This window comes from Rattus norvegicus, chromosome 2, assembly GCF_036323735.1.
Source record: "Rattus norvegicus strain BN/NHsdMcwi chromosome 2, GRCr8, whole genome shotgun sequence".
Classification (NCBI taxonomy): Eukaryota; Metazoa; Chordata; class Mammalia; order Rodentia; family Muridae; genus Rattus; species Rattus norvegicus.
The window spans coordinates 201,247,436-201,271,807 of NC_086020.1; the positions used below are offsets into that span (position 1 = coordinate 201,247,436).

At 36.8% G+C, this 24,372-nt stretch overlaps 2 pseudogenes; one reads left to right on the forward strand and one right to left on the reverse strand.

Annotated features, from left to right (window-relative positions):
• Window positions 1–9,262: 9,262 nt before the first annotated feature.
• Auh-ps1 (AU RNA binding methylglutaconyl-CoA hydratase, pseudogene 1) lies at window positions 9,263–9,805 on the forward strand (annotated as a pseudogene).
• A 5,464-nt stretch (window positions 9,806–15,269) lies between these two features.
• Window positions 15,270–22,556, reverse strand: Rpl23a-ps15 (ribosomal protein L23a, pseudogene 15; annotated as a pseudogene).
• Between the last annotated feature and the right edge of the window lie 1,816 nt (window positions 22,557–24,372).

Sequence of the window (24,372 nt, forward strand, 5' to 3'; positions counted from 1 at the left end):
TCCCAGTCCCAACCCTTTCTGCCCTCTTCCCCAGAACCACTCCTCCTCAGATTCCCTTCAGAAAAGAGCAGACCTCATAGGGATATCAACTTAGAATTACCAAGATGCAATAAAACTAGATACAAATTCTCATATCAAAGCAAAACTAGGCAACACAGTAGGAGAAAGCATCTGCCAAGAGCAGACAAAATAATCAGTGACATTGCTATGAGTCCCAAGAGAGCAACAAACTATATAACCATAACAAGGAGGATCTAAAAAGGATGCAGGTTCTGTAATTACCAATTCAGTTCTGTGAGTCCCTGTGCAAATTACTTAGTTGATTCTATAGGCCTTCCAGCTGCTACAATCCCCTTTCCCCTCTTTCACAAAGTTTACCAAGTTCTTTCTGATGTTTGACTGTGGGTCCCTTCATCTAGTTTCATCAGTTGCTGAATAAAGGTTTTCTGATGACAGTTGGGCTAGATAGGAATCTATAAGCATAGCAGCATATCCATAGATGAATTTTAAAATGGCAACATGACTGATCTGGCAAGGGATGACATCCTAAAACCTTTTATGTCTATGTGGTGTTACTGGAATGGCATGCCTCTATTCCCTCTATCTGGAATATAGACCTACTCATAGCAGATACTGTTAGTAGAAAACAATGAAGGTAAAGTTAATTTGTAGAAGGAAGCAGCCATGTTTAAACATGATGTCTAATTGAAGGACAGACAAATTGATGAATCAGAGAAAGATTTGATAGAATGAGTCTGATATAGGAAATGCCCAACTCCTGCTATAACAGATATGGAAGAAAAGAGAGTCTAGTTAAGAGAACAGTTCAGAAAAAGGAGAGAGAGAGAGAGAGAGAGAGAGAGAGAGAGAGAGAGAGAGAGAGAGAGAGAGAGAGAGTTTCATGGGACAGTTTTACGGAGACAGGCTACGGGTGAAGACAGAATTAGCTAGAAAGTGAGAAGAAGCCAGAAGTTTAGAACAAATTTCTAGAGTTAGTTTGAGGCAGAACAGACTAATTCAGTCAGTTGCTGAGAGAAGCCAATTTGAATAAAGTAGTTTGGAGTAGAGATTTTGTTGTAACAGCTGAGTGGAACCAGGCAGCAAGAACTCAGAGATAGAAAGGGTGACCATACTGCTCAGTAAACCTCCAAGTGAATAAAAGTTGCTATTACAAATATTATAAGAATCGTTCATTGGTATTTTGTCTGCTGGTCATGCTTGATTTATCAGGGCTCTGGGTTATCCAGCACCAATAGGACAAAAGCCTAAAGAAAGGAAAAAGGTTTTTATCAACTCCATATTCAACAAAAGGCTAATTGCCAAAATATATAATGAACTTCAGAAATTAGGTATGAGCATATCGTATAATCCAATTAAAATATGAGGTGCAGATCTAAATAGAGGATTCACAATAGAAGACTCTTGCATGGTCAAGAAACGTTCATTATCCCTAGTCATCAGGGAAGTGTAAATCAAAACTATTTCAAGATTTCATCTTATACTTGTCAGAATATACTCTCTGTACCCAAATCCCTGGAAGGAGAGAGCTGGACTCTCAGAAGTGCGAACAATCCTAAGAGCTCAGGGGAGATTACCATTTCTGCTTACATTCCTGCCTCAAAAGGAACCTGTCTGGAGCCCTCTGGACACAGGAACCTAGGAACAGTTAGGGAGAAGATCCTTCCAGTCTCCGACTGTACACAGAGCTGAAAACCAGTCTCCAGGAGCTCTGACACATCTGAGAACAGAGAAGACAACAACTTCTGCTCCAAGGGACCGGCTTGGAGCCCTCAGGACACAGGAACCCAGGAGCCATGTGGGACATGATCCTTCTGGTTTCCTCCTGTGTCCAGAGCTGACCAGTCCCACAGTTCTCTGTACCCAAATCCAGTGGGGGAGAAAGGTGGAGTCTCCTGAGTCAAGTATGGACAATCCTGAGAGCTCAGTGGAGACCACGACTTCTGCACAAATTTCTGGCCCAAGAAATTCCTCTGGACACAGGAATCTAGGAGGAGCCTGGGACAGGATCCTTCTGTTTTCCACCTGCATCCACAGCTGACCCTGTGACACAGCTCTCTATACCCAGACTCAACTGGGAGAAAGTCAGTCTCCAGGAGTGCTGACACAGGCTTACAGGAGGGTCAAGCCCCAGTCAGAGACAGCAAGACCAGCTAACACCAGAGAAAACCAGATGGCAAGAGGCAAGCACAGGAACCTAAGCAACAGAAACTAAGACTACTTGGCATCATCAGAATATCTAAGATCAAAACGACCAGTGATAACTCATGCTGGTGAGGATGTAGAGCTCCTTGAACACACATCCATTGCTGGGGGGAGTGCACATTGGTATTTCAGAAAACTTGCATTTAATCTACCCCAAGACTCAGCTATACTTTTCTTGGGCATATATGCAAAAGGGACTCCATCCTAAAACAAGGACACTTGCTCAACTATTTACAGAAACTTTATTCATAAGGCCAAGAAACTAGAAACAACATAGATGTTTCTCAAGAGAAGAATGGGTAAATAAAAGGTGGTATATACACAGTGGAGTATTTCTCATATATATATATATATATATATACATATATATATATATATATAATCTTGTTGATGATATTTGCGGCAAATGGACAAATGTAGAAGAAAAAAAATCTTCTTGAGTGAGTCAATCCAGAAAGACATACATGATACGTACTCACTTGTAGTGGACAAAGGCTATTAGGGAAAGAATAAAAACTGCTGCAGTATATAGACACAGAGGGTGTGTGTGAGAAGGAAAGCTAGAGGGTCTCATGGATATTCATGGGAAGAAAAATTAGAATAGAGTTCATAATTGCACTGAGAATGTGTGAGGATAAAAACAGGAGGGATCAGCGGAGGGGAGGGGAAAGAATGAAGCAAGATAGTATTGGGAGTACAATTGGGGACAGTGTGCACTAATACTAGCTGGAATATACAAGGCTGACCATATCAAAGACTTCTTTTTTTTTTTTTTTTTGTTCTTTTTTTCGGAGCTGGGGATCGAACCCAGGGCCTTGCGCTTCCTAGGCAAGCGCTCTACCACTGAGCTAAATCCCCAACCCCTCAAAGACTTCTACTAAGGAGGACACAGAGCCCAATCTGGCCATCTTTTGTAACCAGGCAAGGCTTTCAATAGTGGGAACCTATACTTTTCCTGCCCACAAGATATGCTAGAGTAATGAAGGTACAGAATTGTAAGAGTGGCCAACCAATGAATGATTTAATCTTGACGACCATCATAGGAGAGATATTTCATGCCCAACAAGTATTAATGTCCTTAAGTTGTCTTCATTGTCTCTGTGGGGATTTTTGTATGTTTGTTTGTTTTTACTGGTTTTTTTTTTGTTTTTTGTTTTTGTTTTTCCTCTGATGATAAACTCTGTGTAGAGATGAACTTTCATTTCACTCTTGCTTCCAGCTTCTATGTACCAGGGTTACAAGTGTGTGTGCCATGGTATATATTCTTAAATTTATTTATGATGTATGTATGTATGTATGCATGTATGTATATATGTATGTATTTACTATTTATTCTTCATTGCTTCACACTTCCCTTTTGTTTTCTCTATGTGCCTTTTGGAGACTATAAAAAAAGCTATTCTATATCTCAATTTCCAAACTGATTCCAGTACTACTCACATGATTACAAAATTACATTTCATTTTTCCTCTGCAGTTGCAAAAGAAGCTTTAGTAGAATTTAGAAGTTCTCTAAATATGTGCCCAGCACTCATTGTTCAGGTGCTCAGGTGTGATTTTGAAGTAGAAATCAGAGATGAAAAACTCTTGATAAATAATATTTTAATTATTATTTTGATATTATATGTGGCACTTCAAAGGACCAATTTCTAACTAGCACAATAAAGTGTAAAAGGGTGCATCTAGCATGCAGATATGGATGAAACAAGCATGGCTTCTCTATAATGATTTTGTAGTCTGTAAATCTAAATGTTTCTTAATTTAAAGTTAGAAAACTCCTGTATTTGAAACTATGTGACCATGAGTCAATTATTTTCTTATGAGTTTCCATCTGAATTCCAGTTAGAAAAATAGTTAGAGCCAAATTTGGTGGTTAGTATTCAAAAATATGAAATAAGCTATATTGTGACTCCCAGGTATACATAGAGAAACTAATCCTGACATTGGTATGGTACTAAAAGTTTACCAATGCTATTTTTCCTTGTAGAATACCAAAGTATTATAATTTTTCAATACCTAAGAAGTAAATACAACACTATAACTGGAATAATGTGTTATTTCAATAAGATTATGTAGAAAAATTCAGAAAGCACATTTCATTGAATACATATAGCAACACTTGACCCAGGTAACACTTTATTTTATTATTTATATAACATAATTTCAAGCACAGTTATATCACTTCATAAGTATTTAGATTCTTATCCAATTGATTGTTAGTAACATCATTTTAACTTTTAAAAAGTTCAAGTTATTGTATGTGCAAGGTTTGTGTGAATATCGGCATGTGTTTGCCATACCATTAATGGCTGTGTCTCTGCCTTCCTGCTTGGGTGCCCAATTGTCACTGACTGTCAAGCTCTCAGTGGAGGAAGAACACAGTAATGGGGAATCCTAGTCCTTGCCTCTCCTGTGAGAAACAGCAGAGTCTGAAGCAGATGCTGTGTTTCTCAGTCTCCTGTGTGCCCAGACATCACTGGGTTACTTCTCAGAGATGGGAAGGGGTGTGTGTGTGTGTGTGTGTGTGTGTGTGTGTGTGTGTGTGTGTGTGAGAGAGAGAGAGAGAGAGAGAGAGAGAGAGAGAGAGAGAGAGGAGAGAGGAGTTGCTTCTCTGAGCTTCCCTTCAGGGAATCTACTCACAAGACAGGAAGGGAATTGGAGAGTCAGAGATAGGGGACAGAACCAGTTTGATTCCTAGTGAATGCAGAGAATACATAGAGGCTAGAAGAGAGCTCTTTATGACCAAGGCCTTTCCCCCACTCTCCCATCCTTGCTGAAGAAGATCCTTGCTCATCAAAACTGTTTTATTTGGTGGTGAATGTGAATGCATATACCTTACTCAGGGTAAGACAGGGATTAAATACCTGTTTTGGGAGGGAATGCCCAGACTGGGAAGCTCATTGTCTAAACACTCAAGGGCCTATATAAATACTGCATTAGCATGGAGAATTCCATGTTTTTATGCTATGTGACTGTCATGGTCCTATCAGTGAGGCGTCGTGGTTATATGTTCAGATTAGGTAGTTTGCAGGGAACTGGCTCCATGCCTGCCATTTTCAATTCTGAAATCCCCTGGGTTTGATACGAATCAAATTTACCAGTTCTCTGCCTAGTAGCATCGTCGACTTGCCCCACAGTACCGTGATGTCAGTGTAAGGTCAGATGATAGCTTTGTGGAGTTGACTCTTTGCTACTTGATGTGGGTCCTGAGCTGAGACAGGTTTTATTGCTCTTTTAGCCATCTCCTTAGCTCCAAAATCTTCATCTTAGAGATGACAAAATAGTCACTGGAAAATAAAGTTGTCTAAGGCCACACGACTTGGATGATCAGGGTCTCTGAATAAAGTAGGCCATAGTTTGTTAAATTCAGCATTGTGACTTTTATTAAAAAGCCAAACAACACCATACCATCAACAACAACTAAACCCAAGGAAACTAAAATTAAAAAATCATAATAACAGCAACCGGAAGATATTCTGGATCACTTCCAGAGGCTTTTGGAGTGTGTGTTTGAGTTGTTTAACTTTTCTAAATGATAAAGAAGATAGAAAATAGAGTAATTCATTGGTGATGTCACACCATTCATAATAGTAGCCACATAGGAACAACATCTTATCTTAGGAAACATGTTGTTGTAATTACTCATGTGTTTTAACATTAGTGTTCAGTGCTTAAAGATTGTCTCTAAGCTCAAGGCAAACTGTGAGAATTGGAGGAAGCTCTGTCTTTCTTGCTGAATAGAAGGAAAATATAACAGAATATCTGACCTACAGGACTCTGAAGGGAGCATGCTTAGTCTTACTGGGCTTTTTGTATTTCTAAAGATTCACTTCATCAACATGTCCTGCATGACTCTTATCAAACAAGTTTTTTATTAGTACTCAGTAAGGCACGTGCAAGCACAAGCAGAGTGAACAATCATTTTTCCTTATAAGGAAGTAGCTTTGGACAGTTGTAATATTTTGAATTTATGTTACCGTTATGTACAAAGCAAGGAGAAATGAAAGAAATCATTTTTATTAAGCATTGATATACAGAAAATTATCACGTATTAATTTCGCACATGTATCACTAATACGGCAGTAAATTTATACTGAGCGACACATGTCATAGTCATGATGAAGTTTACCATTTCATCTCTACCCACAGGTACTCCTGAGTTCTGTTAATGTCTCAAGCTTTGGAGTCATCCTCTGTGGTACTTAGAGAAGTCATCACTTATCTTCATGCTGACAGCCTAGCCCTGCTTCAACCTCACTGGATATGTACAAGGTAACGACTTGGTGTCCATTTAGGATTGTAGAGCTAACAGCCCTACCTTTTTAGGAGACTGTAACCCGGAGCCTTTGTCTACCTTTCCCATCTCATCCACTCCAACTGTGGTTTTATGAATCGCATATTCTCTTCCTTTCTGCTCACCCATCATGCCATTTTTGAGCTATCTCTACTGATTATATTCATCTGGTCCAGGAACACTTGCTGCTTTGTATTGCTGTTTCCACTCATAAGGCCCTGCTTTCTATCTGTTAATCTGAGGTCTAGATGGCCCATTCCTCTTGTTCCTTATTGCCAAATTTAATGTGTCTTCAATGTGTTGTTTTCTCCATCGCGAAAGAGAGCCCCTTAATGTGTCCCATTGATTAAGGATTTCCATAGCTGAGGTGCTGATTTGATAAACATGTGGAAATATGTTCATGCACACTTATTTGAATGTATATAGTTATGGCTTTGTTACACCTATAATTATGAGTACATGCAAAACATATTTATTAATAACATAATATATCCCATTCCTACCACAGTTTTCTCATTACCAGTAGAGAAATGTAGTGAAGGTTAGAAGTACATGTTGGAAAACAGTTTGTAAGATACATAGAATTATGAATCCATATGAGTTAAAGTCGGATTCCATCAGGATCTTTGTCACTTCTAAGCATTCAATGGGTATATAACATTGGCCAGCATCTTTCTAATGGATTCACCTTTATTATGTGGGAAAAGTTTCTCTTTCTGGTTTGCATTAGTAGTTCCAAATGTGACTCAACACTATTTGTCATTGGGAGATAATACTAATTATCTGGTCTTTGCTAAGACATTCTAATAAGAATCTTCTGGGTTTATGTTCTAGTGTCTTTGGTATAGGAAGGTACTCTGCAGGCTACTAAAAGAGAAACAAGCTACAAAATTTTTGGTCTGCAATGTTTTTCTGCCTGAAAAATTGTGGCACAATTGGCTATTGCAGCACAAACTTTTATAGGTTACCAAACAATGTCTGATATTAATTAAGGTCCACTCCAGGAGATGAATAGCATATCTGAAAGAACTTGGGTAAGCAAGAACATGAGTCTAGAGTGCCCAGAAAACTAGGATAAGGCAAATACTACTTGTCTAAAATAGAATGAAAAAGAAAAAAGAAATAACTATCAAATGACCCCTAATTATGCTCATAGATCTGTGCCTATTTCAGCTATCATTAGAGAGACTTCTTCCTGCAGCAAACAAATTCAGTGAATTCAGGGATAGAGAGCCAGATAATATGGGGAGGGTGGAAAGAGAAAGAGAGAGAGAGAGAGAGAGAGAGAGAGAGAGAGAGAGAGAGAGAGAGAGAGAGATTAAACACACAGTTCTAAACAATATGTATTCATTATATCAAATCCTTCCCCTAGACCCAGTGGAAGAGGAGTCAGGCAGACAGAGGGGACAGATGACACCAGGAGAACAAAGCTCTCTAGATCAACCACGCAAGCTCATAATTTCAGAGACTGAACCAATAACATAAACTATGGTTTCCAGTTTTATGAAACTCCTAAGTGTGTGAATGAGAGAGTCATTGATTCTTGGGCTCTTTTTCTCCTGATGGTTTGTCCAACTTCAGTATGTAGGGATTTTGGGTTTGGAGGGATTTTTGTTTGTTTTTGTTTTGTTTTGTGGTTGGTTGGTTTTTGTTTTGTTGTATACTGTTGTTATCTCCTAGAATCCTTTTCTTTTATAATAATAGACAAAGATGGAGTGCATCAGATTGGGAATGGAAGTGAGAAGGAACTGGGGGAACTAGAGAGAATGGATCTGTAATCAGGATATAATATACGAGATAATTCTCTTTATTTTTGATACAAGGAATAAAAAGAACTTTCTTGGGTATACTCAAGCATGTGTACCCTTGACATAGAAGATTCTGACCCCTGGTTACCCTGTAGGATTTTGTGCCATATGCATTTGTCACTTTCAGAAGTTGGAACCTAACTCGTGTGGTAAAATGATAAATATTTGGTATCTTCAACTATTAATTTGGAGACAAACTAAATTTCTGTGAGTGATGGCTTCCATAACTGGCCTGCCAAGATCACAGTTGTTTCTGATGTCAAACTTGATGTAATTCTGACCATTAAATACCTTCCAAAGTGTTTTTGACCTATGATACTCAGGAGGGAAATATAGGTCTGGAACTAAGTGAAGGGTCCTAGACAGTTACATATATTTGAAACTCCTACCTAATGCGGGACTGAGACATTCAGGAAAGTGAGTACTAATCATCAACCCAGTAAAGCTTTAAAGATAAAACCATCTTTCTTTCCTCATTTGTCTTTATGCATCCCACTCTCTCCATCCTCACTCCATTAAATGTTAAAGTACCAACTGAATATTAGTAATACCTAAGTCAGCATTGTATAGTTGTATTCTAAAGCATTTCAAATGTTTCTTGTTTTTTCCCAGTGTTCAGTTATTCGATGCTCTAGCTTTTCATGTTTACACATCCACACAAACACATTTAACATATAGGTTTAAAAAGTAATTTCTCAGAGGAAGGGCTAGAGCTCTGAGGTGAAGCCCAGGTGGGGGCGGGACCTGGAGGAAGAGAGCTGAAGAAATGTGGTACTTGGAATTAACAGAGCTTATGGGAATTTTTTACTCAGTAAAAATCATCTCAGAATGTTATCAAAGGCTGTGGATGAATTAAAATAGGATAAGAAATTTTGGACCACTATGATCAGAACTGAAGTCCATGGGATATTCTGTACTGGTGCTTACCTTAGGAAAAGAGCCAAATGCATTTCAGTGAAGTCGGTTCCTTTGTCTCCAGGATATGATTAGTGATCAATGACATTGCTAACCTCTCTTTGTCGAAGATCACAGTCAAGAAGGCTTTGCTATAAGAGGGATTCTGGAGCTGGCTTTAGGGTGTGATATCAGATTAGCAGCTTCTGCAAAAAATGGACCTGGTTGAAACGAAGTTGGCTACTATTCATGGTGTAAGAGGATCACGGAGATTGCCACACATCATCTGGATGGATGTTCCCTGCTAAGGAACTCATCTTCTCTGCACAAGTTCTTGATGGTCAAGAACCCAAAGCTGTGGGCTTGTTCAGCCATGTGGTAGAACAGAAGCAGGAAGGGGATGCTGCCCACAGGAAGGCACTGTACCTGGTGAGAGAGTTTCTACCTCAGGGGCCTGTTGCAGAGTGGCCAAACTAGCCATTAACCAAGGAATGGAGGTCAACTTAGTAAGAGGGTAACGCATAGAAGAAGGCTGATCTGCTCAGACAATCTCAGCTAAAGACATACTACTATGCACTGAATCCTAAATAATGTGCCTTCTCAAAAGCAGTTTGTATTTATCTGAATATATATATATATATATATATATATATATATATATATATATATATCCATCCACACAGACTCTAGCCACTCTTCAGTATGAGTGATTATTCAAAAGCTTTTTCTAAATCCATAGAGGAAAACTGGCTTCAAATTTTAATCCGAACATAAACCCTGTTTTCAAATTAGAACCCAAATCCTAATCCTTCTCAGGATTGTCCATTGTTCCTGGAATGCCATTGTTGTCCTGATTTAAAACCGCAGCCTCCACGTCTTTTAAAAGTGATTGATATCTCTTTGTGCCATTAAATACAAAAGCTTTTAAATGATTTTCCCCTTAAACGTACTCATAAGTGAAACTAAATATTTAGATTGCCTAAAATGGAGAGGATGTACTTCACATGAAATTAGACTGACTGAAAGAGTGTTAAGTTAAATCAGGTTTGGTTCAGTCCAATTCAATGAGCAGAATCAATTTCTATAGGTAAACTAAAACTAATGATATGATTCAGTGATTTCCAACTATGAGCTAACTGGTGGCTAAGTATTAAGTGAGACATTGCATCAATTAAGATTTGGCTTGGCTGAGAATAGGGAATTAAACATGAGAGGTTTTATTTTGGTGGCTTTTTTCCTCGTATTTGAAATAACTTCATGGTCAGGGAATGTAGAGTCAAAAGAATGGCTCAACTCCCCAAAGTGTTCCTGTCCAGAACTGATTCTCATTGTTCCTCTGTCCCTATACATGACATCTATTTTTAGCTTTCTAATTTCCAGCTGCACATTTCCAGTATTTGAGGCACAGGCATGAAATAGAGGGACAGATATAGGAGAGAAAACAGTGTGTCTTACCGTCTAAAGAATGTGCTTCAGTGAACTTAAAAATGTGCATTTCCACTTTTAAGTATGTTTATAACAATGAATAATAAAAGCTAGGAGTTGAAGTTGCATAGCGGAATGATTATGTCATTATTATTTTTAATTAAGCACAAAGGGAAATTGGTGTTAAAAATAGCATTCACCTCACTTCACTAACATGGATGGCAAAATTAAGTAAAATATTCCAACAAGTATTAAGATTATGAACAATAATGCAGTTTCTATGTACTATTTTTACCACGCTAAATGACTTTTAATTTCTTCTCCCTTGGAAATGGCAATTTCTTTTCATTTTTCATTTTTCATATATTTAGATGCCTTTAAATGTCTAAATGAAACACGATTTGGGGTAGAATTCTAGAAAGAAGATGGGAAAGGACTGTCATTGTCACCTCAATCACAACTACCTTCTAGGACTATATGTAAGTAACATCAGTGTTACATAAGTCTGGGGTCTTTCAAAGGTTGGAATCCTCAGATAGTGAATAAAACAACTTTAAGACCATTTGAACCAGGTTTGTGGTAACTGCTGTATAAGTCATACTGAATAAGCCTGCCTATAGCAGCCAGGAAGGGATGCCCGTATCCATGCCCGTATCCTCAAATGTGTCATTGTTCACTTCCTGATGTTCAGTGCTTCTTTTTCACAGAGGTTGCCAAGAGACAAACTGCTCTGTTTTTCCTCCTGATGTTGAGGTGAGCTCTGCCCTACCACAGTGACCTAAACAATGTTCAGTAGGACATGAATGGTATATGTCTTCCCCTTGCCTCATTTTTCTTTTCTCTCTTTGGAGACATATATGAAAAGTACAGGATACTCAGATGTTGCACATACAAAAAATGTAGAAAGCACTACACACACCCATGTAAAGGAAGAAATCTAAGAAGAGTTTAGATTTGTGTTTTATAATGATCTTGTGCCTCTGGATAGAGGTATCACAAACTATAAACAGTAAGAAACACATCAAAATTTCAGGAGGCGGTGTGATAGCCAGAGTTATTCTATTTGAATTAAATGGCTATTTTTAACGAAATAAATCACAGAAAACACAGAAGAAAAATTTAAGAAATAGATATGATGATACCTACCTGTTACTCCAGCACTCTATAGGCTGAATGAGGGTATATAGGTAACACCGTAAGAATCTTTGATTGAAAAAGTAAATGGGAAAAGAAAGGAAGAAACAAATAAATATGAATAAGATATATATGGTTTACTCAAAAAGGTAAATAATAAACCAATAAGAAACAGTCACTGCAAAATAGGTGCTGGGTGATCTCCCAGTCAAAGGTCGTAAAATGTAATATTAAAATGTTTAAAAAAGGAAGGCAAGGCTGGAGAAACTCAAGAAAATAATATATGAAGAAAACGGAAAAGCATCCAATTTCCTGAATAGATTCTAACCTAAAATCTGCAAAAGCATATCTAAAATGGAACATAAATAAAATCATTCAAAGTATATCGATGTCCTAAATAATGAAGAAGCAATCTTGAGATTATTCTAGTCGCAAGAATCTTAGAAGAAAATATAAGGTGAAGTTCTCATGACTTAAGGCTTGGCAATGGTTTTGTGCTTATGTCACAAAACAAAGGCAAGGTGTGTGTGTGTGTGTGTGTGTGTGTGTGTGTGTGTGTGTGTAACTTCATAAAATTTTATAAAATATATACCCATAGGTATAACTAAATTAAGTGAGGAAACCTTCCAACCCATGGCATAATAGGAAGCATTTACAAATTATATATCTGAAAATTATATGTGTAGCAAATACATATAGAGATGACTAAAATCACAACAGCAATAACAAATAAAACCTGCCTAGCAGTAGGCATCAGACTGAAATGGATTTTCTCCCACGGTAAATAACCAGCCTATAAGGATATGAAAATATAACTAATGCCACTGACTATTAAGGAAATGATGATTATATTGAAACTAAAATGCCAGCTCATAAACCTGCAGATGTCTATACTAAAAAAAAACCAGAATGTGCCAGCTGACAACGCTTATGATGACGTCAAGGTGTTGAAATCTTTCCCCTCTGAGTATTGGAATGAAAAATGGCATGACTACTTTGAAACACATTTTGGCATTCAAAATTTAATAGCAATTCCATATGATCCAGATATTCCACCTCTGCACATTTTCTCAAAATACTTGAAAGAAATATCTCAAGTAATATATGTGCATCCATGTTCCTAGTAACACTATTATAATACTTGAAATAGTGGTTAAATAATAATAGTTCAAATTAATCTCAGTATTCAGGAAGTAAAGAATGGAAAAGGAAGCATATTAGATACAAACAAACCAGTCTTCCACAGGGTTGGAAATTCCGACATATGCTACATGTACCTGGGACTCGACACAACATTTCTGAGTGTAATACGTCAGATGAAAGTGGGAATCAGTATGGGCTTCCAACTAGGAGATATTTTATTAAAACCAAGCACAGTGACAGTGATAGAGAGTGAGGAGTTGCTAATTATCCACAGTGGACAGCCTTTGAGATGAACTGTGGTGATGCTGATTTAACATATAGATGTCTTGAACGGAAAGAACTCTGCTATGCATTTCAATGTGGTTAAGTTGGTTACTTGCATTATGTGTATTTTATTTCAACTAAATCATTAAGGAAGATGTATTAATATTTTTTAGAAAATGGATTGGGTGATAGTAGCACACGCCTTTAATTTCAACGTTCAGGGGGTAGAGGCAGGTGGATCTCTGAGTTGATTCCAGCAAGGCATACAGACAAAGTTCCAAGACCATTGTATAGAGAATCCCTGGGTCAAAACAAAAACAAATGAACAAACAAATACACAAAAAACGATGGTCTAAATTATGTTTTAATTTTGACCTTGTTACCTGCTTATTCACTTATACTCCGACAGTGCTTCTTAGGACTACTGGATGATGGACGTGATGTCAGTATGACTTCATACTCCTGCATATAGCAAGGTTCTGAATGAGTAAAAGAATGTAGATAGATGGTAGATAGCAAAGCTGCACCAAATCAGATACTGAAAACAACCATCAAAATTTGATCTGACTTGATTCTTTACAACAGAACTAATGAGGTTAGATCCCTGCTTCTGATCTGGAAAAATACATAAGCCTTGCCACATTTCTTATTACAAACTGCAACTTTCCCCAACTATAGAAAAGAGTCTCAAGCCTGATGACCAACCGCAGTCATTCAAGTCAGGAGTCGGGGTTAGTATTGGATTGTTCCTCTAACCAGTTCACTTGTTTCAAAAGATTCCCTTAATGTATTTCAAGTTGATGGGTTTGCTAATCCTTCACCTTAGATATCTGTTTTTATAAATACCCCTTGAGAATTTCATGTAAGAATATAATGTTTTGATGAAATAGATCCCTGTTTGCTTTTTTCCAATTCCTTCTCTTCTCAGCCCTCTATTTTCCCATCTTAATTTAATACTGTCTTAATAAAACAAACGTTGAGTCCATTCGTTGCTGTGTGTACGTATATGGGTATAAGACTGCTTGCACAGATCTGCAGTAGGTCTAGTCATGTCAAACTCCCAGCACTGACGTGGAAGTGGTTCATGAAGCCCCATCACGAGTTGAGTTGGTATTGGCAATTGATGCCCTAGAAGAAGGGAAGACTCAATTTTCCTAAGAAATGTAGTCCCTGTAAGGGATTTGTGGTTATTTCTTTTAAAAATTATTTTACTTTACAGGATAATAATAAAATCCTGTTAACTTCTCCTTCCCAGACACCTGTTAGGTATTTCCTGCTGTAAGCTAGGATATTTGCATACTTGATCCTTCAAAAATTAAGGCCATTTACGTTGACAGGTACTTCCTTATCTATTTCACATCTCTTGAGTCAGAATTAAGTGTGTTAGTGAAATGTCTTGCCATGTCTAATGTTGGTGCAAACTATGAAAGGTTATTGTCTCAAGCAAAAATGTGAATATAGGCACCTAAGGGAAATACGGAAAACGAGAATAATGGAATCTACAAAGACTTGTGGATATTCTTCCATGGGCTATGCTGTGAAATAAATTGTAGCAAGAGCATCTAATAGACCAGCAATGGCCCTTCGTAGAAATAAAGCTAAAATATAAAATCAAAAAAATATAAAGACATTTGGTAACACAGTCGCCAATTGTTAAAGCCTGGTGATTCTCCAGTTCACACTGTTACAGTAAGGGTTGTTTGCTGTTCTTGTTGTTTTATTTGCTTGTTTTTTTTTTCTCCTAAACAGTGGACATTACCTTAGATAACCAGGGTCTTAAATATTGTCAGGTCTAAGAAGCAAATTTTATACTGGAACTATAATACTAGAAACAAAGGATAATTCATGTGTGTTTTATATGGTACAGATCCAAAGAAAGGTATTGGTGTGTGTGCGTGCGTGCGTGTGTGTGTGTGTATGTGTGTGTGTGTGTGTGTGTGTGTGTGTGTAATGTATAGGTCATGTGCCACATGTGCCAGTAAATATTTGAGGTGAGATACTTGAGAGCATGTTATATTGTAGGCTCTAAATGAAAAGAACAGGCAGGTAGGCTGTACTAGTGTCAAGCTTGTGCCAGGGTGGACTTTAAAAATGGGTTAATGTGAGAAAAGGTAACATATGATGATGAAGATCTGAAAGAATCTTGGAGATCTGAACGTTTTCTGGAACCTTGGTGATGACAGCATGTTTCCCATTAAGAGAGCTCTGGGTCTGCTTAGGGGAATTCAGATCTTCCACAAGCAACACTGGACAGAATATGAAGAGGATAAAATCTACTTTGAACCAAAGCTGAAAGATGTTATTCTAAAAGGAAACAAAGGAGAAACTTATGCGAAAGCTATTTTCCTGCATGTGTTTTCAGTATTTTTGTGAAGTAGATATAGCTTGAATCAAAAATCATTTGGACTGATGATGCCTTACTTTTAATAAATAGCCAGTGTACTTATTAAATTTATTTTTGAGCAAAAATAAGTCTGAATATAGGTCATAAATAAAAGTGACATAATTTACAGTGTACTTCCTTATGGCAGTAATCCAATTTAGTTATCATTTTATGTCTCTATATTTCTAATATCCAGAGAAATATGTAAATATAGAAACTGCTTTAAAAACCTCCCATTTTAGAATTAATAATATATTTATAGTAATCACTGAAAGAAAAGATGCTGCTGCCTGTAAGGATAGGTCCCTTATTATCCCAGCAAAGTTCTTGAAGGTTCCAAACAGCCTGAAGTTCCTTTAATCTAGGCTAGGCTAAATTAAACATAAGATAGATCAGCTGTGTTTGTTTTTAATTTGCAAAGGAATTTAGTGTTCTTGAAAGTTGAGGGACTAGCAAATCAGGTTTCAATCAATCAGGAGTATTTGGTGTGTCTCTGCCAGCAGCATTAATGAGAAAGAACTTCTGCTATAAGTCGGAGAGTTTCTGAGAAAGTCCTGAAATGAAAGAAAGGGAAATTTATAATAGAGCAGGAAGCTGAGAGTTGGTTGGACAAAAAGGGGTTATAGCTAATTCATAAATTATTTAGCTGAGTTGAAGAACTTCTGGAGTACAAAATCATTGTACTAGATTCAGCAGGTTCTAGAAAGACACATTTTAAAAAATCCTTTTATAATTATATTAAGATTAAATATTTTGAAATTTCAGTTCCTCTCACAAAACCTTTCAAGACCATATTTATATTCCCCCTTATCTGTTATGTTCCTCAACATCCAATTTACACTTAGTATTTTCTTTGTTTTATCTAGCACCATGTTTACCGATATTAAATTTCTAGTGCATTCTTAGGTTATATACAGAATATTAGCTCAAAAGTTTCCATCACTATGCCCTCACTAAAGAAATTTAAAGTATCAATTGTTGATAAATAAATATTCAACATTCAATTTATTATGGTTTGTAATTCACAATTGAGCTAGTAATAGATTTTAAATATATTATTGTTTTTCTAAATTAGCAACTCTGCAATTTTATATTTTGTATTTTCATTTTATATTTCATCAACATTTTATTTAATTTTCCCATGATGTTTATAACTACAGATTATGGTGTTTGTATGAAATAACTTAATATTTCTATTTTTTTCACTTTAAAAAGTTTTAATTAGTTTTATTATTTTACAGTTCAGTCGTTGCTCTCCTCCCAGTCTGTCCTCTCCCAGTTCGTCATCCCCTTCCTTCTCCCCTCTGTCTCCAAGAGGATACTTTCCCCTCCCCCAACAGGCCTACCCATTCCCTGGGACCCCTAGTCTCTAGATAATAAGGTACTTCTCCCACTGAGGCCACACCATGAAGTCTGCTGCTATATATATATGTCGGGTGTCTTGGACTAGCTCCTGTGTGCTGCCTGGACGGTGGCTCAGTGTTGGAGAGATCTCAGGAGACCAGGTTAGTTGAGACTGCTGGTCTTCCTATGGGGTCGCCCTTCTCCTCAGCTTTTTCTAGCCTTTCCCTAATTGGATCCCCAACTTCAGTTTAATGGTTGCTTCTAAGTATCTGCTTCTGTCTCAGTCAGGTGCTTTTTGGGTCTCTCAAAGAATGGCCACACTGTCTGTAAGCACACCATAACATCAGTAATAGTGATGTTATGCCTTGGAGCCTCCCCTTGAGATGGATCCCAATTTGGCCCAGTAATTGGACCTACTTTCCCTCAGTCTCTTCACCATATTTGTCCCTGCAGTTCTTTTAGACAGAAACAATTCTGTGCCAGAATTTTTGACTGTGGGATGACAACTCCATCTGTCCACTTGATACCCTGTCTTTCTACTAGAGTTGGGTTCAAGTTCCTTCTCCCCACTGTTGTGTATTTCATCTAAGTCCCCTACCATTGAGCCATGAGATTCTCTTATCTCCCAGGTCTCTGTTACTCTCTAGAGACTGCCCCCTCCCCCTTCTCCTACTCCCTAAGGTTGCATATTTCTATTCATTCTGCTTGCACAAAAGGCTACTCTCCTGTTCTTCCTCCCCAATAACTGGACACCTCTTTTCCTCTCTCCCTCCTGTCTATTCATTTTTGTAATTTCTCTTTTCTGTAGACCTCTGATCTATTCATCAGTCAATGTCGCTTTCTCTACGTCAGGTGTATATAAATTCTACAGGTTTATTTTGTCATACTCCTTTGATGAACTTTATTATAATTGTCTGCTGGTATCTTTTTCTTCCATAAATCCTAGTTTTGGGAAAACCATATCCTCTAGGAATTTCTTTAAAAGAATGAGGTTGTGGATAAAAAGAAGAAAAAACTCAAACAAAGAAATAGAATGATGTTGTTCAAGCCTCAATCATATCTTTGCACTAATCCTATACCTGGGACAGTTTAGCTGGGTAGAGAATTCAAGTTTGGGGAGTTCCTTCTTGAATTTATACAAGACCTATTCTGTTTCTCTCTGTATGTCTCTGTATCTCTGTCTCTATTTTTCTCCGTGTGTGTGTGTGTGTGTGTGTGTGTGTGTGTGTGTGTGTGTGTGTGTTTTCGGGTGTTGATTTGTTCATGCTTGTGCACACATGTACGTGGAGGCCAGAAACAGACTTGAAAGTTTTCCTCATTCATGTTTTTCTTAATCATGGTCTCATTAAAACCTGATCTTGCTGATTCAGCCAGTCTGTCTGGCCAGAAACCTCAGGACTCTCTTGTTTCTGCCTCCCTAGAAGTTATATTTCAAGAACAGTTTTAGATCCTTATTTTTAATGTGGGTACTGGGAGCATATCCAGGTCATCAGGATATCACAGCAAACATATTGCATAGTAAATCTCCATCACAGCCTTAGATATTTCTTGCTTAGTGTGCACACTTTTTTAGTACTTAAGAATAAGCATATGTACAGGAAACTGGGGAAGGGAATAACATTTGAAATGTAAATTTAAAAAAACAATAAAAAAGAATGTTTAACCAGTGTTTGAGGACTTACACTGTAATACTATTAAAATGAATGATGTATTATTTTAATAGTTTTATATTCTCAATGACCTGACATAGACGATTTATATCATCAATATTAAATATAAAACAATATTGTTTTAGTTTTGCACAAAGAAACGTAAACAATAAAATGCTTTTTTGTGTCAACTATTAAGCAGTAAGTGTTGAGATTAGTGTTTAATCCAGGCAGCCTGGTAAATGATTGTGTAATAATAATCACTGCCAAATTCCTATAGTCTCTTGAAACAAATATAGTGAATTTTCAACAGAGGTATATCTTTTCAAATTATTTATTTAATTTTTGTTTAATTTAATTAATTTAAAATAATTTAATTTTTTAATTTAATATTTAATTATGTACATTTATTTGTACACCAGGTGTACAATGTCTGAATCCCACATAAGCCAGACAAAAGTACTGAATCCCTCTAATGCTGGAGCTACAAATGTATGCCATGGATGCCACTGAGAATGGAACCTATGTCTCTGGAAGAGCATCCATTGATCTGTACTGCTGGACCATCTATCCAGGCATAGAACAGTGGAAACTGTTATTAAATGATGTTTTTCTTTTAGGTAGATTTTAGGTACTTTCTGTTAAACCTGTAAAATGACTTTTAACATTTAACATGTTAAGATTATTTTAAACTAAATCTTAGATATTTCTGTGACTCCCTCAATATCGTCACTACCATTAGTAAGTTCATTAGTAGAATAGAATTTCAGTGACCCTGTATTGAGTTTGGAAAGGATTTTTCTTGTTTAGAAGCTATTTATTAAACATATAGTACGTTTATTTAGTTTGTTAGCAGAATATCTTCTTCTTCCTTTGAGGGACAAGCTATGGAGTTAAGCTTCTTCTATTTACCTGCCTGTTTCATATTTCCTTTGGATTTTTTCCTCTGTATAATCTTTCTGTTTTCAAGTTGAATTCTTTTCAAATGGGAAAGATATGCCCATTCCTACAGGAAGACTAAGGAAAGAATGGACTGAGGATGTTTGTTTACAGCTAGAATCATGATTTTCCTCCTTGGGAATTTTTCCCCTGCTTCCTGTTAGAAATATTTAAACATTTATCCTGGTACACAAGATAGATGAAAGATGCTAAGGCTACACTGTCCATTTCAAACCTATGTAGATTATCTTATGAACTCTGTAGGACAATCTTTTATAGAGTCTAGTGTCAATGAAGTGATGTCTATATTAATTTGTCTCTAAATTTAATACTGTTTTGATATATGAGTTTTGCATTGACCTCATTGACTGTATATTTTAGCTATATATACCTGTTCTCCATTGCTTACATGCTTATGTTATTGAGGTTAGAAGGTTAAATCAACTAACATCTTAAATGTATCGTCCTTTATGGGGAATCTTCTCATGCAGTTTACTCCTGCATGGCAATGCGTTTTCTATCCCCTTGCCTGACTGCTTATTTATGAAAATATCTTGAAATTCTTTATTTATTTTTTCTTCATTCCCTTGTTCCTTGTGAATCAAATTATTGCTTTATTGAGCTAAAGCTTCTGTTACTATTAGATCACTAGAATTCTCAGGAGAAGTTAGAATATATATATACAGAATCAATATGTACTTTTAAATATTTTATATTTTAATGGTTCTATATCATTTATGAAGATAAGTTGGCACATGATATGAAAATGGTACACTGCCACTGCAGTTGCAGTATGTTCACATGGCTATGTATTCTATGACAGGATTTTGAGGAACTTGGGCTGTTTTTGGTTTGTGTTTTGGTTTTTGAAAGCTTGCATAGAGGTTTGTATCAGCAGCTTTATTCTGAGCATAATGAGTGATATAACTTGATATATTTCAAAATGTATTTGAACAGAAAATGAGAAATGGGTCACCAAGGATGTGCAAGTAAGTTCAATGACGAAATGACTAGATCAAATTCTGAACGACCATGGAAAATAGGCTAGTAGAGTTTTGATGCTGAAACTTATTTATAAGTATGAATTTGTATGAGTTGAATATTACCCACATGTTAATAACTTTCCCCAACAACAACCTCTTTGTCTTGTATGTCTCTAGATTTGTTTGAGGTAGCCTCTATTCTCAACGAATACAAAATTCCAATTCAAGTCAGATAGGATTTGCTAAGATGCACAAAGGAAAATGGTCAAAATCAAGTTGGATAACAGTGAAGATCCATGGGAACATAAGAAATAAAAAGAACTTTTCAATAAATCTGGTTATAGCTAACCATTCTTTCTCTCATCTCCATATTACTTAATTAGATCCACAGACAGAAGGAAACAGCATTTTATTGTCCCAATGTCATATTTGATGCTCATGAAACTTAGGTTTTAAACAGGAGTCTGATTGCGTCTAAGTCATAGCAAAGTAATGATATAGCATGTCTATATATGCCAGAGACTGTAATTCATGTATGAGGTATATGGAAGAAAATCATCCCTAATAATTCTCTTCCAGTTTCAAGAAAATAGTGGCAAGAGAGAATGATACAGAAAATAAGTTTTTAAAAAAATGTAAAAGTGTAAAAGGTTAAGGGCATGATGTAAGTCATGTGACTATATAATATCAAAGTTTGAGGAAATTCTGGATTTATATGTATTGATTTCTTATTTGTTCACCTTAGGTCTCACTATATACCTCTAAATTGGGAATATAAATCTCAGTCCTTCCACTTCAGCTTCCTGGAAGTTGGGTTATGAGTATGCATCACTGAAAAGGCTCTGGTTTTTACTTTATAGGAAATATGAATTAACATCTTACTTTATGGCACATGATATTCTAAATATTTTCCTCATTTGGATGTATATCTCCGGAAATCCAATTCAGTTGATGCTGCTTTGACAAAGACAGCAGATATTTCTCTTGAGACTGCCCAGCAATTTGAGGGCACAAGGTAGAAGGAGCACAGTGTGGTTGTAGACATCTATGTTCTTAACTGCTAGACATTTCTTTGCTTGAAGAGGTACACAAAGACAGAACAAAAGAAGGATCATGAAAGAAACACCATACTCAACTTAGACATTGATAACATCAATTCAGATTGCATTCATGGTTGTTTAGCAGAATCTGAGATATATTTCAGAAAAATTTCCTTTCATACTAAGTTTTAATAAATTGTTACTTTTTGGTAACCATGTTGTTTACTTCAGGCCATACCTAAATTAAGTAAAATCTGTGGGGGTATACTTAAATGAAATATGTTTTCTTATTATATTATTTTGCAATTATTAACATATGTTATATCTACTGTTTATTATCTGTAGAAATTGAGCAATAGAGTTAATTTACTCATGCTTTATCATTTATTATTTATAATACTCTTATGGACATACTATTACAAATATTAATGTATCTATTTAATATATGCACAAATTGTATGACAAATTTGGCAGACTGATCAAATTGTACAGCAGTGAAATAGCAGTTAGTCAGATCATCAATACTATATCTTTTTTTTATGGTGAAAAAGACCTGTATATTTAGAATTAGCCATCTGAACTCACTTTCGATGATCCCAATCTCATTGGCAACATCTAGGGCATCATAATCAGGAGCCAAGTGAACACACACCTTCTCTCCATCAGTGACTTTGGCCACTTCAATGTCATAGAGTTTCTTCAGGGCCTCCTCTTTGATCTGGTGCTTGTTGGCCTTGACATCCGCAATGAACACAAGTGTGTTGTTGTGCTCTATTTTCTTCATGGCTGACTCAGTGGTCAGTGGGAATTTGATAATAGCATAGTGGTCAAGCTTGTTTCTCATGGGTGCACCCTTTCGAGGATATATTGGATGCCTCCGGAGCCACAGGGTCTTGGGCCACCAGAAAGTGGGTGACGTTCGGACCTTACTTTTGTGACTGTGGACACCTTTTGTCACTGCCTTCTTAGCTTTCAAGACCTTCTCTTTGGCTTCAGCTTTGCGGGACAGGACCTTTCTTTGCTTTCGGTGCCATCTTGGCGAAAGCAATGCTGTATCTTTAAAACTTCTAGGTAACTACCCTTGATCTTTTAAAAATAAGTATAATCAACAAAAACTCATTTTGACTTAGTTTCCGTGCCAATTATGTTACTCAAAACACAATGCACTGTCATTTTGAGGCATTTATTTGACCTTTTGAAATGAAATGTCCAGTATTATTTAAAAAAGGGAAACTAGTCAATATAAACAAAGCAACTACTGTCGCATGTGTGATGTACATTATTGGTTACATCTCATTTCTGAATTGTTTGTACATTTCACCTTATTAAGCCATGTGCTCTGGTGATGTTTACTGAAAAAATGAATTATTTTGCAAGTGAAAAAATTATAGTTGTTATATTTTCACACTTCAACCTCATAACCAAAGGGAGTGTTTTGTGCAAGAAGAATGTCTGCAAGAATCCTTACATATTTTTTGTAAGCTCTTTAGCCAGCTTTAATGATATTAAAATATTTAGGTAATTTAAAAATGTTGGAGACCAAGTAGAGTAATGCATGAAAGCAATAAATAAATAAGCAGACAAATTGTATCTAAAGACAGACTGATAGGGGAAGCATTTGAAAAAGGTTTGACCACAGAGGTTTTAAAATCCATTTGATAGTTTTTATTTGTGGTAGGGAGAAGCTTAAACAGGGGAACCTCACTGCCCTCAGAACAGAGAGGAAGCAGCGATGACAGTAATAGCAAACTTGTCAGGCCTTGGACCACAATAATAAAATACTGAGCAATCTGGCAGGAGAACACAATGGAAGTACTCGATCCCTGGCTACCTCCCAAGCCCCAACTTATCTGAAGGCAAATCCCCCACCCATCCCCAGGGGGAAATAACATACTTCTAGCAGCAGACATCTTGGTTTTATCACTCTCAGCTTGGAGGGTGCTTCTGAGACACCTCTATCAGATGCACCCCTCAGAGGATTTGATGAAATATCCCCCAAACAACCCACCTGACGTGGAAGTCCCATTGACCTAATTACCTTTTATGTCAGATTTTCTCTGTGGTGTTAAAATTAAGGTTTTATAAGAAAAGCATACATGAGTTGGATTTCTTGCCTACTTCTTTTGCATTCTTCTGATAATACTTTTATATTAAGACAAAAACAGAAACAATTCTATGCAAATCTATGTATTATTTTTTTCAATCCTTTTCTGTAGTTCAGATTTGTCAATTTTTACAAATCCCTAATTCTTGACAGACACATTGGAATTGCTTTCCAACTCATGTTACAAACATACTACTTTGCAGTAACATTGACATGTTTGTTTAAAAAGTCAGAGAAAGGACAATAAGCCCAAGTGAAAATGGATGAGCATGTGACTGTCTTGTTATGCTCTAGTGTTAATTAGAAGTTAAATCTTCTTTTGAGTACTCTCTGATTTCACTAGGTTTATATTTTGGAGAACCTAGAGATAAAATCTCTAAAGAACATTCAGTCTTTCCTTTTGGAAAATGAAACATTGAACGTGCACGAGGCCAATCAGGTGTTTGTGTGCAAGTGTTGTGACACCAGCTGCAGCTGCTGTGTGCTAATGGATGCAGTGATTTTTTCATATCCAGAAGGTAGATGTTCATAGAGCTTCTCTCCACCTTCTGACTTCTCATATCCTTTCCTACCTTTCTTCCTAGATGTTCCTGAATTTAAAGGGATGGTCTCTCTCTCTCTCTCTCTCTCTCCCTCCCTCCTCCCTCTTTCCCTCCCTTCCTCTTCCCTCTCCCTCCTCTCTCTCCCTCCCTTCCTCTTCCCTCCCCCTCCTCTCTCCCTCCCTTCCTCTCTCCCTCCTCCCTTCT